Source organism: Danio rerio, chromosome 8 (assembly GCF_049306965.1).
Source record: "Danio rerio strain Tuebingen ecotype United States chromosome 8, GRCz12tu, whole genome shotgun sequence".
Lineage (NCBI taxonomy): Eukaryota > Metazoa > Chordata > Actinopteri > Cypriniformes > Danionidae > Danio > Danio rerio.
The window spans coordinates 12042501-12061646 of record NC_133183.1 but is presented as its reverse complement, the minus strand read 5'-3'; the positions used below and the strand labels follow the sequence as shown (position 1 = coordinate 12061646).

At 36.6% G+C, this 19146-nt stretch overlaps 1 long non-coding RNA gene across 1 annotated transcript in view; it reads right to left on the bottom strand.

Annotated features, from left to right (window-relative positions):
• Window positions 1–19146, bottom strand: part of LOC101886923 (uncharacterized) — a 76717-nt gene that overhangs the window by 57178 nt on the left and 393 nt on the right. Inside the window, exons 2-3 of the long non-coding RNA XR_012384109.1 lie at window positions 6009–6123; window positions 3730–3850 (exon numbers count right to left, since the gene is read on the bottom strand). This is a non-coding gene — a long non-coding RNA (uncharacterized lncRNA). The remainder of the gene's footprint in view (window positions 1–3729; window positions 3851–6008; window positions 6124–19146) is intronic.

Below are 19146 nucleotides of genomic sequence, written 5' to 3'. Positions count from 1 at the left end.
TTTTTTTACTTTGTGAATATTAGCAATACTTCCAGTCAGCTGTCAAAGCCTGAAAAACTGTTTGCCACACTTTCATTGAATTAACATATTTGAAATCACCAACAAAATCTGACATTACCAGTACAGTATATGCTGTTAATTATTCTCATTAGAAATATATTTTCAATGTACAGTTCACTTTCATCCTTATGAATTCATTTTGAACATGACGGCAACAAATGAAACTAATGTTAAACCCTGGATTTAAAACAAATGTAATGCAACACTGAGCCAAAAATCAGAACATCGCATTATAATAAACTTGTTTGCAGAGGCAGGTGTGCACAATCTAGTAAATGAGCATTTCTGATAATTATTGTAATGGTTTCTTGATTGTTTTACACCTGCAAAACAAATGCCAGCATTGTTTTGCTTCATTTGTCTTCTGCAATTATTTGTAAAAAGACTTCTTTGTCGAAGCCGAGCACTGCAAAGACACTTGTGGAACACCTGTATGACTGTCAGTCGGAGATTTCCAGCAGGATTATCCCACAACATGACATTGTAAAAATCGCAGCATGCATTTGTTCTGAGAAACGCTATAGCATCATCTGTTTGCAGACGCAACTTGAAACAAATGCTTTTTAAAATTATTTTTGCTAATTGAAAGTAAGCTTATAAAACTCAGGGGACCTATTTTGCCCCTTTTGATGCTAAATAAGTCTCTGATGTCTCTAGATTGTGTGTGAAGTTTCAGCTCTAAATACCCCACAGATAATGTTCTATAACTCTTTGAAACTGACCCTTTGATCCTATGTGTGCCATTTTGGTGACTGTTGCTTTAAATGCAAATGAGATTGTGCTGGTGGATAGAGGGCGGAGCTGTGTGTCAACAAAGCAAGTGGTGCTCGCTGCAGAGCCATTTGAGGAGAGCTGAGCTCCAGCGAGGGGGAGCCTAAGCTTGAGCTCCACCTTTTTTGCACTTCTTCTACGAGTGATGTCACTGGGGGTAGGGTTAGGGGTGGGGTTAGTGTACGCATTAAAACAGCTTACAGGAGGAGGAGCGACAGCTCATGTTCCCCCTCGCTGGAGCTCAGCTCTCCTCAAATGGCTCTGCAGCGAGCACCCTCTCCAACAAAGTGGCAGAATCAAAAACAGAGAAACTGAATAACTCAGGATATTGATTTACTTCGAGTCAGAGGAGGTATCCGTCATGTTAGTACTAAAGACACAAACCAATTTATGACAACTCAGTTAAATTTAACTTGTACGACTTTGATCCCGTTAAAACAAATGATTCATTCGCGAATCGCCCATCATCACTACAGACAGTCAGAAACAGAAACAATGGCTGGCCCGCGACTTGACTTGACTAAGCTATTTTAAACTAATTGAAGACAATACATGGATTGTTGTTAAGTGTAGATTATGTGTAAGTAAAACTTTTGAAAACTGCTGGAAGCACAACACTGAAAAACAAAAACATAAATAAAAACAAAACTGGGTGCACAGTGCTACACCCACACCTCACCTCCAGCTAAACAACAAATGATTGATATCAGTTCACGGTCTCACGATTAAACAATTAATTCGACTAAACAAACAAAAAAAAGGTTATTGCTTTTATGTTGAGGAGATGCCGCAACTGTCTGCTGTAGAAACGATTACGTTCTGTAATATAGTACGATTTTTTCTCTTTTGGTAAACGATTTACACATTTGTAAAGGCACATGAAGTTTTTTTGGGGGGTAATTGGGTATTTTTTATTGTCTTACTGTTTATTTTGTTATTTTTTATTGTCTTACCGTTCATTTTCTTATTTAACATTTTAAAGCTTTAAAATCAGTTTATCCCCTAATATAAATTATCTTATGTTAATACTCTTAGGCTTTATTACAATCTTTATCTCAATGGACAGTAAACTAATAACACGAAACATACAAAAGTAGCAAACAAATTACTTTGCATGCTTTTTATTAATCTGTATATACAGCATAGCTCTCTACATTATTTTTGAAGGGAAATGAAGATGTAGGTTATATAGGTGGCTGTTAAATGCAGAGCTTCTCTAAAACAAAAGTGAAAAAAAGAAAAAAGAGTGAAAAAACAGTTGCAAGTTGCAAGAGATCAAACTTCAGCCAGGTAAGGAAATGTAACACAAAAGCAACTTAAAAAAGTAATATAACACATTACTTTCCATAAAAAAGTATCCAAGTAACACAATTAGTTACATTTTGGAGGAGTAACTTAATATTGTAATAATATGCACTACTTTCAAAAGTAACTTTCCTCAACACTATAGATGACACGTACAAAAGGGAGAATGCCAATCAAAGTGTTTATGCAGACTGTTTTTATAAAGGGTGATTATAAAAAAAACTCAAATAAAATTACCAGTAGAAGGTTATATTCACAGATTTTTGCCACACAACTGTCTAAACTCCTCACAAGAGATTTTTCCATAAGTTTAGATAAAAATTAATAAATCTGGTCCCACTTTATATTAAGTGGCCTTAACTAATATGTACTTACATAGGAACTAATAGTTTGTTACAATGTACTTATTGTGTAAATACATGTATTTACTGTGTACTTATGCTTGATTAAAAACATGTATGTAATCACATCTGTAATTAACTTTTGTAATTACATTTGTAAATACACTGTTGACCATCCCTTACACCTTAACCCACCCATGCCACCAAACCTGTCCATAACACAACCTCTATCCCAACTCAAAAGCACCACAAGTGTTCTCAAATACATTATAAACACAGTAAGTACATTGTATGTATTTTTTGATGTAAGTACATAGTAGTTAAGGACACTTAATATAAAGTCGGACCAAAAATCTATTTTTAAGTTAGTCAATATTTGCTAAAATGTCTAGAAACATCAAAATACAAACACCGCAAAAGAACATAAGAAAAAGACCAAAACATAAACGGATAGTTCAGCCAAAAAATTAACTCAGTCTCCTTTTACTCACACTGTTCTAAACCTTTATGCGTTTTTGTTTTTCTACTGTTGAACACAAAAGAAGGTATTTTGAAGAATGCTGAACACCTGTTACCTTTGATTTCCATGGTAGGAAAAACAAATACGAAGGAAGTCAATGGTTACAGGTTTTCAGCATCTTTTTGTTGATCTTTTTCATGTTCAACAGAAGAAAAAAACTCTTAAAAATCACTTAACGGTGAGCAAATAGTGAGTGAAGTTTCATTTTTGGGTGAACTGTCCCTTTAAAGAACAATGAAAACATCTTATGCATGTCCTAATAATTATAAAGCTTTCATTACACTCTTACGAACACCCTTTAAGTCATTCATTCATTCATTCATTCATTTTCCTTTGGCTTATTCCCTTGTTTATCAGGGGTCAACACAGCAGAATGAACCGCCAACTATTCCTGCAAATGTTTTACGCAGCAGATGCACTTCCATCCGCAACCCAGCACTGGGAAACACCCATACACTCTCACATTACACATATACACAATGACCAATTTTGTTTACCCAATTCACCTATACCACATGTCTTTGGACTGTGGGGTAAACTGGAGCTCTTGGCGGAAACCAACACAAACAAAGGAATAACATGCAAACTCCACACAGAAATTACAACCGGGACTAGAACCAGCGACCTTCTTGCTGTAAGGCGACAGTGTTAACCACTGAGCCACCATGCTGCCCACGAATTAAACTTAAAAAAAAAGTCTCTCTCAAAAAAGGTTTTGGCCTCAGATTGTACCTTTAGAATGGTTTTAGGTCAGCGGTGGCTGAAGAGTGTCTGAAGGATGCTTGTGTTCACGTCTTCAGAGTGCAGACAGTGGAGAGCGAGATGGCCACTTGTTTGCATTGGCCGTTGACGCCTGTGCCGCTCCAAGAAAGAAAATCAATCAGTGTGACAGACTCATCCAGCTCTCCAACACTCCAGCACACTCTCACCTGTCACATCATTTATCCCACACCTCTGACAGTCAGCAACACACAAACACACGCACACACACACACACACACACACACACACACACACACACACACACACACACATACACACACACACACACACACACACACGCGCATACACAGAGATACCCAAAGTGCACTCATGGTCACACATGGACACGCACAGTGCACACACACACATATTTACATCTGAGGTCAGAATTATTATTACTGCTTTACATTTATTTGCCCAATTGCTGTTTAATAGAATGATGTTTTCAGCACATTTCTAAACACAATAGTTTTAATAACTCATTTTTAATAACTGATTTATTTTATCTTTGCCATGATGACAGTAAATAATATTTACCAGATATTTTTCAAGACACTTCTATACAGCTTAAAGCGACATTTAAAGGCTTTACTAGGGTAATTAGGTTAACTAGGCAGGTTAACGTAATTAGACAAGTTATTGTATATATTATATTGTTCTGTAGACTATCGAAATAAAATAGCTTAAAGGGGCTAATAATTTTGACCTTAAATGGTTTAAAAAAATTTGCATTTATTCTAGCCGAAATAAAACTAATAAGAGTTTCTCCAGAAGAAAAAATTTATCAAACATACTGTGAAAATTTCCTTGCTCTGTTAAACATCATTTGGAAAATATTTAAAAATGAAAAAAAAATGACAAAGAGGGTTTAATAATTCTGATTTCAACTGTAAGTTAAAAGCTTTGTGTTGGGACAACATGAAGAAATTGTGTTTGTCCAACTACCTGGTTAGGGTTTTTGTAGTTTCCTGCATGCTTTGCGCTGGATTAAATTAAGCTAGGGGAATATTCACAATAAACGTAAACTCGGGTGTTCAGAGTTAATATGAGTTAAAGAATGATTTGTTAGAGTTTAATCTTCACTTCAGTTTGAAGATTTAGAAGATTTTTATGTAATGCTTGAGATTACTACCTTGCAGAAGCACCCATGCTTTGGCTGTTGGAAGCTTAATTAGTAAATATGCAGTTTGTTGCTTTGCTGTGTGAGCAATAACTGTCCTAAAATTAGTTCTACCAGGAAGACCAGGAAGAAAGATATGACAAAAAAAATATTTGACAAGGTAACATGTAGAAGAACAAATACAATTCTTTGGCGGAGTAGACAATCTGTAGACAATTGAAAATATTTCTAAAGGAGGCTAATAATAGTGACCTTAAATAGGTTTTAAAAAATAACAACTGCTTTTATTCTAGCCGAAATAAAACAAATATGACTTTCTCCAGAAGAAAACAGACGATTCGAATATTATCACTAGATTAAATGGGCGATATCAGTGGTTATCAGCGGATATATATGGTCCAGTAGGGGCCTTCTGTGCCTACTGGTAGACTCAGAAAGCTGTTATTGTCCAACCACATGGTTAACCAGCTATAAATCACATATGGTTGTGGCTGGAAGTTAGCAAAAATGATTTATATTATTTATTACATTTCCCATTAATTGTATTTTATTAATGTCTACCCCTACCCCAACCCTAAACCCAACCATCACAGTAATGTAAAAACAGATCTGGAGTCTTCTTTATCTGTACAGCTTTATCATTAGTTGTATTTTATTAACATATACCCCTACCTAGTGCTTAATTTGTGAATTGTGAGGTCCTGGAACAGATTGGGGTAACGGATCCGACATGTTACCCAAGGTGAGTTGTCATAGACGAAAGTGAAGAGGGTAAGGGAGTCGCAGTAGAAAGGTTGAGGAGTGGGATCGGTAAAATGAGGTGCCAGATCAGATTTTAGAGGTGTCGGATCCAGATCCGGCATGTTCTGGCAAAAAATTAAGCCCTGCCCCTACCCCAACAGTAAACCCAATTGTCACAGTAATGTGAAACCAAATCTGGAGTCTTCTCTATTAGCATAGCTGATTAACCACGAGAATTGTTTGTATTTGTCACATCCTCGGCTCGTTCCTGCTCATCCAATCATCGCTCTCCCTCACAAACCACCTCCATCCAATCCCGTGAACTCTCACCGGCATTCTAATTACTTGCACCTGTACCCCATCACCCAAAGACACAATAAAACCCTACCTTCTCCTTTCAGTCATCGGCTGATATTGAAGTCGGATGGTTGTCCTCATCTTCGCTCTTTCGTCTTCTCCCCTTCTTCCATGGATGTTCCTTATCAGTCTTCGAATCCTTCACACTGATCAAGGGAAGAGAATATTCTTATCTGATGAACTGTGTGCTTGTATACTCATTCACGGATGTTCATTACATGACTTCTGATTCTTACACTTACACTTATGGTGTTTACTAGAAGATCTGCCATTGACTTGATGAACTGTGTGTCTGTATACTAACCTGATGATGCTCCTATGAGCGAACTACATGTAAGATCCATAACATCAGATGTTTACATTTGTTTTGCTGTGAAAAAAGATCGCTGACAGATTCCTGACTTTGATTCAGTGACTTTGTTTTGAATAAAACTGTGAAACAATAACCATCCTTGTCAGTGTGACAAAATTATTTAGTAAATTTTTCCAATAATTGTATTTTATTAATGTCTACCCCTACACTAAACCCAACCATCAGAGTAATGTAAAACAGATCTGGATCTGGTATCTTCTCTATTAGTATAGCTGATTAACCATGTGGATGGATGATAACAGCCTTCTAAAGCTGCGGTCACACTTGACTTTCCTCCCCATAGACTTCGATTTGAACGCACGCGAATACGTCAGACCGGAAACGTAGGGTCATGCGTCAAATTTCGCAGGTTGCTGGGGTGCAAAGTTCAAGCTTGGTGAACTCTGACCTGCGATATCGCATTACTTGACTGCGTGAGACCAATCGAGGATAAAAACATGATATCTCTGGACAGAAATTTAAAACATGGAGCAATCGCCTGCTTTTTAAAATGTCTAATAAGTAGGGATGTAACGGTATTGTAAATACCGTCATACCGCAATATTAATTTTTTTCGATATTACCGAAGTCGCATGACTCGGTAAAACTATAGGTCTTCTGAGAAAATTTGCTCAGGCGAATGAAGCGAACGGGAGGTAGCTGAAACTTCATTTCCCATCAGCCCCGGCGTGGCCATAATCCTTTGCGGTCTGTTGTCGCTACAGATCCAGTAAAGCGGAAATGGAGTGTGCTGCTAGTAGCGGAGATGAAAAAAAGATGGAAATGATCGAACCTAAAGCGGGTGTTGTCTCCGCGCGCGTGCTGAATAGCGGTGCTGTCGCGCGCGTTCTGATCAGCTGTGTTGTGGCGCGCGTATTGTAAAGCGCCGAGGCGGGGTTGAGCGCGCATACTCAAGAGAGGTGTTGTCGCGCGCCTACTGAAGGGCTGGACTGGACGGAGGTTGTGTCGCGTCGCGGGGGCACTTTTGATCGTTTTGGAAGGGCATTTTCTATCCAAGACTAAAAAGGGCATGTGCACTGCACAGGTTGAGCCCTATGTTTGCACGTGCCTGCAAGTTGGGGAATATGACTAATAACAGTCATGGGGACTGCAGAAACACAGCACACTGTTCAGATTGATGCAGACATTGACTTGTACCGCAAAGAGATCTCTATCTCACTCATGGTTTGTCTTCTCAAGTGGGGGAAAGACAATGCACAACGTTACCCCACTGCTGTCAACATGGGCCAAGTCATATCTCTCTTGTCCCAGAATCCTCAGTCCCAAATGAGAGGGGTTTTTTCTGTTGCAGGGGACATTGTAAATACCCAGAGATACCAGCTTTTACCAGATTATAGTTATATGATAATTTTCCTTTAAACCCATCTCTATCTAAGTGAGTGATTAAATGTTAAATGTGATGAGTTTTTAACAATACTAAATTGAAACTTTATTTTTTTACATGGTTTAATAATTTTTTGTTATTAAAATTGAAGTTCCTGTTTCAAAGCTAACAGATAGATGGCTAATTTGTATGTCATTGACACTTTTGGCACTTTTTTGGAGTATTTTCAAAAGTTTTTTTTTTTTCATGTAAATGATTCAATAAATACCGTACCGTGACATTCATACCGAGGTATTACCGTACCGTGAAATTCTGATACCGTTACATCCCTACTAATAAGCTTGTTTAATCTCGCCCCTTTTCGCAGCGCCATACGTCAGACTATCGCATGCTCAAACTCTTATGAGAACCGCAGCTTCAGCCTGCCAGTAGACGCAGAAGGCCTCTACTGGCCCTTTCAATCAGCTGATAACCCTGGATGACACTCATTCAATCGAGTGATGACATTCAAAACAGGTGAAAGAAAAAATATTTTAGTAAATACTGTAGCATACAGTCCACAGATAAAATTTCTTATTGATTTTATCACGGTCCGACAGAACGGTTTTACGACTCCTGGCTCCAAGAAGTCTGGATTTTCGTGACAGCTTAAGTTGTTCAGGGGGCCTGGATAGATAAGCAGGAAAACTTCAAAGACATTCCTTTCGAAATACCCTCACACATACACCCCCACGAGGCTGTTCCGACAGAAAGAAAATGAACTCATCAAATCCAGAACCAGCACAAAACCAATGTGTTATGTTTTGTAAACTTTGTATCTCATTTCTGACTTTTCTTACCGGTGTAACCTCTCTTTATTCTGTATGCATGTTCCATTCAGGCCTTTTTAAAAGCATCAATGATGTAAGGATATGGGAACTATGTTAATGTACCTTTAATGTGATGTACTTGTAGAGTGTTTGGTGGCAATAGAATGCCCTCGACATTTTATAACACATGATGCATAGACCATGATAATAACAGGGACGGCCTGCAATTTTTTTAATGCCCTGAATTAAAAACCGTCCTTAGGCTGCGGGAGGACTCAAATTTGCATACGAGGAGCCTTGAGACAAAGAAAGGGTTCGCGCGCAAACTTTCCCCTGAAATCATTGGTCAGAATGCTGTACGGGTTGTCACGTGACCCGCAGGTATAAGCACACTTCCCCCCAAACATCTGGGCAGAAAGAGAACGTCCCAAAAAGGAACATCATTGACGGTGGTCCTTTAAGGGCCACACGGCTCTTCACAGCCGCATGGACTTTCCCGCCTGGTTTTCTTTATTTTCCGGCAAAGTAAATTCAGTTTAAAGTTTGCGATCGTGTTCGTCCGAACTGCACTACAAACTTCACGCATCAAAGAACATCAAGAGTAGTTTTCATCACGACGGAAGAAAGACGCATAAAAGAGACCTCCAGACATGAAAACCCAGGTGATTTTAGTTATGCGATTAAGCTGTGCCCCTTTTTTTATCAAAAAGGTGTTTTTTTATAACCTTGGTGGTCCTTAATGGTGCGGGTGGAACTGAAAGTTTTGTCACTCTTTAATCTGAAATCTCTATCTCCTCGCTTTATATTTCTCTTTGTTGTTACACGTTCTTTAGACCCGATATCTCCGCGTGGTTTACTTTTGTTCTGTGTTAAATGTATGTTTGTGCGTTTGTTTGTTCGTTACGTCTGACTAGTCAATAAATTCCATTTATAATCAAATGAATTGTATTGTTTGCCTCAAGAGAAAATGTCACTGAAATACAGATTCCCCTGCCTTGCTATTATAAGTTTTTTAAAACTTTTGAATGATTAATCTACTTCACAAGAAGTAGCAATTAAATTCCCTTTTTCTAAATGAATAGATTACCGTGTCCGCTCGGAAGAGCGGCGGCTCTGCTTGTGTTTGTTTGGTCAAATTAACAATAAATTGATCTGGAATATTAATGATTAACAATAATTCGTTATTGTTTATAATTAATATTCATAATCTGGGAATCCGCTCGGTCGCGCGAGCATGATCATTTACAATCATATGTTTGTTTGACCAAACTGACCGAAGCTTAAGCCGGAATATTAATAATTAAGAATAAACCGTTATTGTTGATTATTAATATTCATAAAATGAGCTAATTTCATGTTACAATACTGTAAATAATTACTAGCTCTGTTGAACATCATTTGGGAAATATTTGAAAAAGAGAAAAAAATTCATGGGAGGGCTAATAATTCTGACTTCAACTGTATATTTAAACACCTGACGGCACTCTCACTCCTCAGTCTCTTCTCTGGAGTTTCAACCTTCAGTGTTTCTCTCTTCAAACCATTTATCAGCACTTTAAGCGCTTCTGAAGAAGAAAAAGACAATATTTGAATCAGGCCACGTTTAAAACACAAGCAAGACTGAGTGAAGAACACAGAAGAGTGAAAACATAGGCAATGAGAGGCTGCTGAATGAACACACACACACACACACATGGTTGTTGAAACGCAAATTTAAACACAAAGACACATTCTCACTATGGCCTGTTTAAATATGTATTCAGGCTCCTCTGCTGGCTTTGCTCATGTTTTATTGAGAGATTTGGGCCATGTGGGGGTTTGGAAAAAAACCCTGCGATTCGGGATTAAGTTTAAAGCTGTAAACCTCATCCCTTCATCAGGACTTCAACCAGGCTCAGAGCTGCTGCATTCAGAAACTCACAGGACATTCACATTAAGCCCTAATGTAAACCTGTAAAGAGAAGAGGAGGATCAGATTGCTGGATTTTATACGCTCGCTTTTAAAGTGTCAATACAAATAAATGGCATTATGGTTTAAAAATACGTCATTTACATCCATGTTTCAAAAACAGTATTTTTTTATTTTTTTTATTTTTTGTTAATTCCCGTGTCTAGGGAAGAAGGAAGATTTTAGGAGTTATTTGTAGTCTAGTCTTTTAAGAACACACATATACAGTTGAAAGCAAAATTATTAGTATTTAAAATTTGTATTTTTTTTTCAAACATTTTCCTAGTGTTGTTAAACAAAGCAAAGAGATTTTAACAGATTTCCAGTTATGTTTTTCTCATGGAAAAAGTCTTATTTCTTTTAATCTGACTGGAATACATATATTTTCACATTAAATCAAGAGAGGCTGCTAAAGTTTAAATTGAGCATCAGAATGGGGGAGAAAGGGGGTTTAAGTGACTTTAAACGTGGCATGGTTGTTGCCAGACGGGCTGGTCTGAGTATTTCCAAAATTGCTGATCTACTGGGATTTTAATGCACAACCATTTCTAAGGATTACAGAGTGGTCCGAAAAAAAGGGAAAATGTCCAGTGAGTGGCAGTTCTGTGGGTGCAAATGCCTTGTTGATGCCAGAGGTCAGAGGAGAATAGCCAGTCTGGTTTGAGCTGATAGAAAGGCAACAGTAACTCAAATATCCACTCGTTACATCTGAGGATTGTAGAAGAGCCTCTCTGAACACACAACAAGTCCATAACCTTGAGGCAGATGGGCTACAGCAGCACAAGACCACATTGGGGGTCACTCCTGTCAGCCAAGAACAGGAAACTAAGTGTAAAATTCGTACAGGCTCACCAAAATTGCATAATAAAAGATCTGCTGCAAAATTCGGATATAGGGTCAGCATTTGCCATCAACAACATGAATCCATCCTGCCTTGTATCAATGGTTCAGGCTAATGGTGGTGTAATGTGTGGGGGATATTTTCTTAGCACACTTTGGGCCCATTAATACCAATTGAGCATTGTGTCAACACCACAGCCCACCTGAGTATTGTTGCTGACCATTGTCACTCCCTTTGTGACCACAATGTACCCATCTTCTGATGGCTACTTCCAGCAGGATAACGCGTCCTGTCAAAGCGTGAATCATCTCAGACTTGTTTATTGAACATGAAAATGAGTTCACTGAACTCAAATGGCCTCCACAATCACCAGATCTCAATCCAATAGAGCACCTTTGGGATGTGGTGGAATGAGAGATTGGCATCATGGATGTGCAGCCGACAAATCTGTAGCAACTGCCTGAAGCTATCATGTCAATATGGAACAAAAATCTCTGAGGAATATTTCCAGTACCTATAAAGCCTTTACGTTGCACTTTAAGCTAAATACTAGTATTTTACCAAATAACTACTAAAATATTATAAACTGTCATGATGGCAAACACTACAGAAATTAGTTACTTAAACTACTGTGTTATAATTAAAATAATAATAATAATCTGTCCTTTCCCAGAGATGGGATGGGCAGTTATTAGAGATGAGTTATTAAAACTATTATAATTAGAAATGTGTTGAAACAATCTTCCCTCCTTTAAACAGAATTTGGGGCAAACAATAAACAGGGCGCTAATAATTCAGGGGGGCTAATAATTCTGACACAACGTTTTTAAATCGCCCCATAAATACTTGCTCTTCCACAATACCTGGCACACATTCAGCATTTTCTGTTGTTGTTGCTCAGAAGTTGTTTAACTGTTATGTGCAAACCAGCGCGTCTTTGAAGGTGTGCACAACATATGCTGATTACAAACTTTGACAATTGTGTAGGAGGTATAAGTGTGGAAAAAAATAATCTCCATCCGTCTGTGAAAACAAAGAAAAAAAGTGCAGAAACACCTCCATATAACACTTCCACCATGATCCAGGATCCATAAGAAACTGTCGGAAAGTAGTTGGAGAGTATTTATATAATGCATGAGTGTGTCCTGACCCGTCTCCGAGTTTGTGTGTTTGTGATCTTTATTCAAGTCTAATGCGAGTCTGTTGTTTGTTGGTTGAGTTGTGGATTATATAACGGCCTCTAAATGGCACAGCCTCAGAGACGCGTGGAGATATGAGCTCTGCGGAGTTAAAGGGGCAAACGTTATTTTGATTCATAACACTTGTAATAAACACAGGACTGACACGAGTCTCAGAGGTGACTTAAAGGCATTAAACGGGTGGGTGGAGCAATTCGAATCAATGCGGAAGGTCAGATCCACCTACGTGAGGATGGGCTACGTGTAACCAGACTTCTGAGCGAGCTCTATATAAGCAGTTGACAGTACAAAACCACTATTTTTGAAGATAAATGGTTGCATTTATGTACTTTGATGTCTTATGTTTGAGAAAATATACTGTATACACTGCAACAAATGTCTGTTAATTAACAGTTATCGTCTTTTGTGATTCACAAGTGATTTTATTTATGATTATGAATTGCATTATAGGATCTTGATCTCTGCTCTCTCGACTTTTAATGTTGAAAATTTAGCTTTACAGTTTAACAAAGTGCCATTTAATAACATTTTAGTAGTTTGAAATAATATAATGTATAGGAAATAATATAGAGAGAAATAAGTTCAAACAACAATTATACTTTAAAGGAGAACATTGACGTTTATTAAAAATTCTAGATTATTAAAAATAAACTTGCGGGGCTTCATTTAAGTCCTGCGGCCAAATAATCATACTTTTAGTGATCTGCTTGAGGTAGGTCAATTTATTTTTATGCTTTTGATGAAGCAGCATTCAACTTAAGCTCTTAAGACCATGCGCCAGACTGTTTCTCAGTGTTTCGCTGCAATGTCTTTAAATAAATAATTATTTAGGCCTAAAGCTGGGCTCGAACCAGTGACCTTCTTGCTGTGAGACGATCGTGCTCCCCACCACACCACCATTTTATATCATATTATTAATTTTCTTGTTGGCTTAGTCTCTTTATTAATCCGTGGTCGCCACAGCGGAATGAACCGCCAACTTATCCAGCAAGTTTTTACGCAGCGGATGACCTTCCAGCTGCAACCCATCTCTGGTAAACATCCACACACTTATACTCATACACTACGGACAATTTAGCCAACCCAATTCACCTGTACAGCATGTCTTTGGACTGTGGGGGAAACTGGAGCACCCGGAGGAAACCCACGCGATTGCAAGGAGAACATGCAAACTCCATACAGAAATGCCAACTGAGACGAGGCTCGAACCAGCAACCCAGCGACCTTCTTGCTGTGAGGCGACAGCACTACCTATTGCGCCACTGCTTCGCCCTATATCATATTATATTACAGTATTAAAATTTATTCACTCCTTTTCTTTTTGGCTTAGTCCCTTTATTAATCAGAGGTCGCCACAGTGGAATGAACCGCCAACCGCCAGCATATGTTTTACTCAGCGGATACCCTTCCAGCTGCAACCCATCACTGGTAAACACCCATACACTCTCACATACACATACATACACTACAGCCAATTTAGCAAACCCAAAATAGCACAAGTCTTTGAAGTCTAAGGGAAACCAGAGCACCCGGAGAAAACCCACGCAAACGCAGGGAGAACATGCAAACTCCACACAGAAATGCCAACTGACCCAGCCGAGGCTTGAACCAGTGACCTTCTTGCTGTGAGGCGACAGCGCTACCTATTATATTATATTATGTTCTATTATATTATATTATATTATTTTATGTTATGTTATGTTATGTTATATTATTTTATGTTATGTTATGTTATGTTATGTTATATTATTTTATGTTATGTTATGTTATGTTATATTATGTTATTTTATGTTATGTTATGTTATGTTATGTTATGTTATGTTATGTTATGTTATATTATATTATATTATTTTATGTTATGTTATGTTATGTTATATTATATTATTTTATATTATGTTATGTTATATTATTTTATGTTATGTTATGTTATGTTCTATTATATTATATTATATTATTTTATGTTATGTTATGTTATGTTATGTTATGTTATATTATTTTATGTTATGTTATGTTATGTTATGTTATGTTATGTTACGTTATGTTACGTTATTTTATGTTATGTTATGTTATGTTATATTATATTATTTTATGTTATGTTATATTATTTTATGTTATGTTATGTTATGTTATGTTATATTATTTTATGTTATGTTATGTTATGTTATGTTATGTTATGTTATATTATTTTATGTTATGTTATGTTATGTTATGTTATGTTATGTTATATTATATTATTTTATGTTATGTTATGTTATATTATTTTATGTTATGTTATGTTATATTATATTATATTATTTTATGTTATGTTATGTTATATTATTTTATGTTATGTTATGTTATATTATTTTATGTTATGTTATGTTATATTATATTATATTATTTTATGTTATGTTATGTTATGTTATGTTATGTTATGTTATATTATATTATTTTATTTTATGTTATGTTATGTTATGTTATGTTATGTTATGTTATGTTATGTTATGTTATGTTATGTTATGTTATATTATATTATTTTATGTTATGTTATGTTATGTTATGTTATATTATATTATATTATTTTATGTTATGTTATGTTATGTTATATTATTTTATGTTATGTTATGTTATGTTATGTTATGTTATATTATATTATATTATTTTATGTTGTGTTATGTTATGTTATGTTATATTATATTACATTATATTATTTTATATTATATTATATTATATTATATTATGTTATGTTGTTATGTTATATTATATTATTTTATGTTATGTTATGTTATGTTGTGTTATATTATATTATATTATATTATATTATTAACTTTAAGACATTTTTTCTCATTATAATATACATTTTTAATGATTACTTTCTTCTACTGCAGTGTACATACATAAAATAACTGTTTATTAAGGTATCTTAATATATTTAATTCATATAAATAACATCATTCATGCTACTCCAGCAAACCATATTTAGAAAGATCGCTTCAATTCATTATATAACTCAACATCATGTCCGATATTTAATAAAAAAAAAATGTAGGCTTTAACAATAAACCTCCAGCTATGGTTTATAATCCACTTTGCATAAAAGCCTCAGCTAATGAATAACCATAAACAGGAAGCACATCATATAATGAAGTAAAACAGCACCTCCTGAAAGTGTGCAGAGATTGTCAGACTGCAGCTCCACCTGTATGTGCAAGAACACGTGGATGAAGCCACTGCGACTCCATGACCTTCTGTTCAGACCGAGTAAAGAACAGAAGCCATTATTCAGCTAATAGCAGAGCGTCTTAATGTTCTCTTCTTGACGACTCAAAAGGCAACAGTCAAACCATTATCCCTCCATCTGCAGATAAGAGACAGGTGGAGAGGAAGAAACAGAGACAAAGAACCAACATGGCTTTAGCTGTCATTCTATGGCAAGCTGTTTGAACATTTTATCTACAAAACAGACTAGTATCAATCTGCATGCTATTAGTACGACACTGTAATAATGTCTGTTAATTAACAGGTTCCGTATTTTGTGGTTCACATGGTGTTTTCTGGTTATTTACGATTGTGAATTGCATTGTGGGAGTTTTACCTCTGATCTGTCGACTTTTCATTCATTCATTTTCTTTTCGGCTTAGTCCCTTTATTAATCCGGGGTCACCACAGCAGCCGCCAACTTATCCATCACATGTTTTACGCAGCGGATGCCCTTACAGCTGCAACCCATCTTTGGGAAACATCCATACACACTTATTCACACTCACGTTATCCTGCTGGAAGATGGGTACACTGTGGACATACTGTAAAGGCATAGACATGGTCAACAATAATACTCAGGTGGGCTGTGTTCTTGACATGATGCTCAATTGGTACTAATGGGCCCAAAGTGTGCCAAGGAAATATCCCCCACACATTACACCACCACCAGCAGCATAAACCATTGTTAAAAGGCAAGATAAATCCATGCTTTCTTGTTGTTGATGGCAAATTCTGACCCTACCATCCAAATGTCACAGCAGAAATAATGACTCATCAGAGCAGGCAACGTTTTTCCAATCTTCTATTGTCCAGTTTTAGTGAGCCTGTGGGAATTGTAGCCTCAGATTCCTGTTCTTAGCTGACAGAAGTGGCATCTAGTGTAATCTTCTGCTGCTGTGGCCCATCCGCCTCAAGGTTGGACATGTTCTGCATTCAGAGATGCTCTTCTGCATACCTCAGTTGTAACAAGTGATTATATGAGTTACTTTCTATCAGCTGGAACCAGTCTGACCATTCTCCTCTGGCCTCTAGCATCAACAAGGCATTCGCACCCACAGAACTGCCGCTCTCTGGATATTTTCTCTTTCTCAGACCATTCTCTGTAAACCCTAGAGATAGTTGTGCGTGAAAATCACAGTAGATCAGCAGTCCGTCTGGCACCGACAACTATGCCACGTTTAAACTAACTTAAATCACCTTTCTTCCCCATTCTGATGCTCGGTTTGAACTCCAGCAGATTGTCTTGACCATGTCTACATGTCTAAATGCATTGAGTTGCTGCCATGTGATTGACTGATTAGAAATTTGCGATATCAAGCAGTTAGACAGGTGTACCTAATAAAGTGGCCGCTGAGTGTATAATACTTGATAAACATATACTATTACTTAATATATACTAATCGTTGCAACTTTTTGGTGTTTGCACTTTGTAAACAGTAGTAAAGAGTGTTAAACTGATTACCTCCATGGCCAATAACAATCTGGGGTGTGTTTCCCAAACAACGATGTAACTTGCTGCTGAAATATCATAGTATGATGCATCGCTTGGGAAAAAACAATATAGTGACAAGTGTTTTCCAAAACCTTCTAGTTTCTCTGTCGCAGATCCATCGCTTGAACCATGTTAGTTATAACGTAAAACGCCTATAATGATGCTCTAAACAGGGTGGAGTAACAACTTATTTAGTGAAGAATCCCGTCATTTCTTTGTGCAAATTATATTGTTTTACACAAACACGCATTTGTAATAAAATCCAATATTAGATTTGGTAAATACATGCACTCGCTTTGTATATTAACTGAAATATATGTAAATGGCACATATAGAGCCTACGTTTGCTTCACTAATATTATTGAGAAGTTGAAAATTACATATTCTATTCTAAAACATAGAATCACTCACAAAAGCTAGCACATATTCTAATCTCATATATAAATCATTTAAATAAACAAATACTGAGGCTATTTATTTTAAAATAAAATGTTATATTTATTAGGAAATGTTAAAAATCCTACTTAAATAATAATATAAATAATATTGATGATGATTATTATTATTATTAAATAGGATATTGTTTATTTTTATTTTTTTGAAAAGTCTACTTTTACAATTTGACACATGTAAACCACTGCAGAAAGTTCTAATCAGCAGGGCCATGTCATGTACAGTACAGATACTTAATAAATAACCCACTAGATGATTAAAAGAATTAAGGTATACTATGTTTTTTGTTTTCACAAGCTTTGGAGACGTAACATAAATTCCGCTTTTAAATAATAGGTCACCTATACAGTAGCTTTCGCCATGAGGCTGTGTTCGAAATTATATCAATGTTTTCAAAGTGCACTGCGAAGGGAGCACAATTGTAATCATGAAGATCGCTAAATCTGAACTGTAAAAATATTTTGAAAGCAAATAGCAACTAAGAGAGATAACTTTAATTCTTTTTTATTTTTAATAATTCAAACTTTAAATGTTGGAGTGTTCTAAATGAATAGGACATAGGGGGGATAAGTGGGAATAGAACACAGCCAGGAGCTAAGTTTTTAACTACAGCTCCAGAGGTGCAGTTCCAAGTGCTCATGTTTGCGACGTAGTTTGCGAATGTTCCTTGGAATGATAGATTTGGGAAATGGCAAATAAACAAACTATGTTTGTAATGACGGAACCTGCAACCTTAGTTGGTTAACAATGGTTTTGGGAAAGCCCCCCTGTTAAGCATGTGAACACAATGGCCAATCAGAAGTGTTTAAGAGCTGGGACACACCAAGCCAATGGTCGCCCGTTGGACTTTGTTGGTTCAGCATCGCTCCAGCTAGTTGGTTTGGTGTGCTCCATGTTGATTTCATGTTACACATCAACTAAAATTAACACTAATTAATTAAGTAATTAATAACTCAGTCATTAATTTTCCTTCAGTTTAGTCACTGATTTATAAAGGGTCACCACAGTGGTATGAACCACCAACTATTCTGGCATATGGTATACACACCGGATGCCCTTTTAGCTGCAACCCAGTTCTGGGAAACACCCATACACTCTCTCATTCACACACACTCATACACTATGGCCAATTTAGTTAATCCAATTAACTAAAATCCTATATCGCATGTGGGGGAAACCGGAGCACCCGAGTACTCAAGTAAACTCAAACAAGCAACCTTCTTGCTGTGAGGTGACAGTACTATTCACTGAGCCACCGTGCCACCCTAAATTAAATACCAATAGTAACTCATTAAACTAAAATTAGTAACTAGTAGGTAGGCAACCTAGATTCTAGCATCTTAAATACAAGTACAAGAAGCATAAACAAACTAGAACGGCTTGCCACGGTCAGTCACTGATTAGTTTCTGGATGTGAACTAGGAGGAAATGATGACAGAGAGAGAGAAAGACAGAAAGAAAAAGCATCAATGACCTTTCAGCTGCAGCTT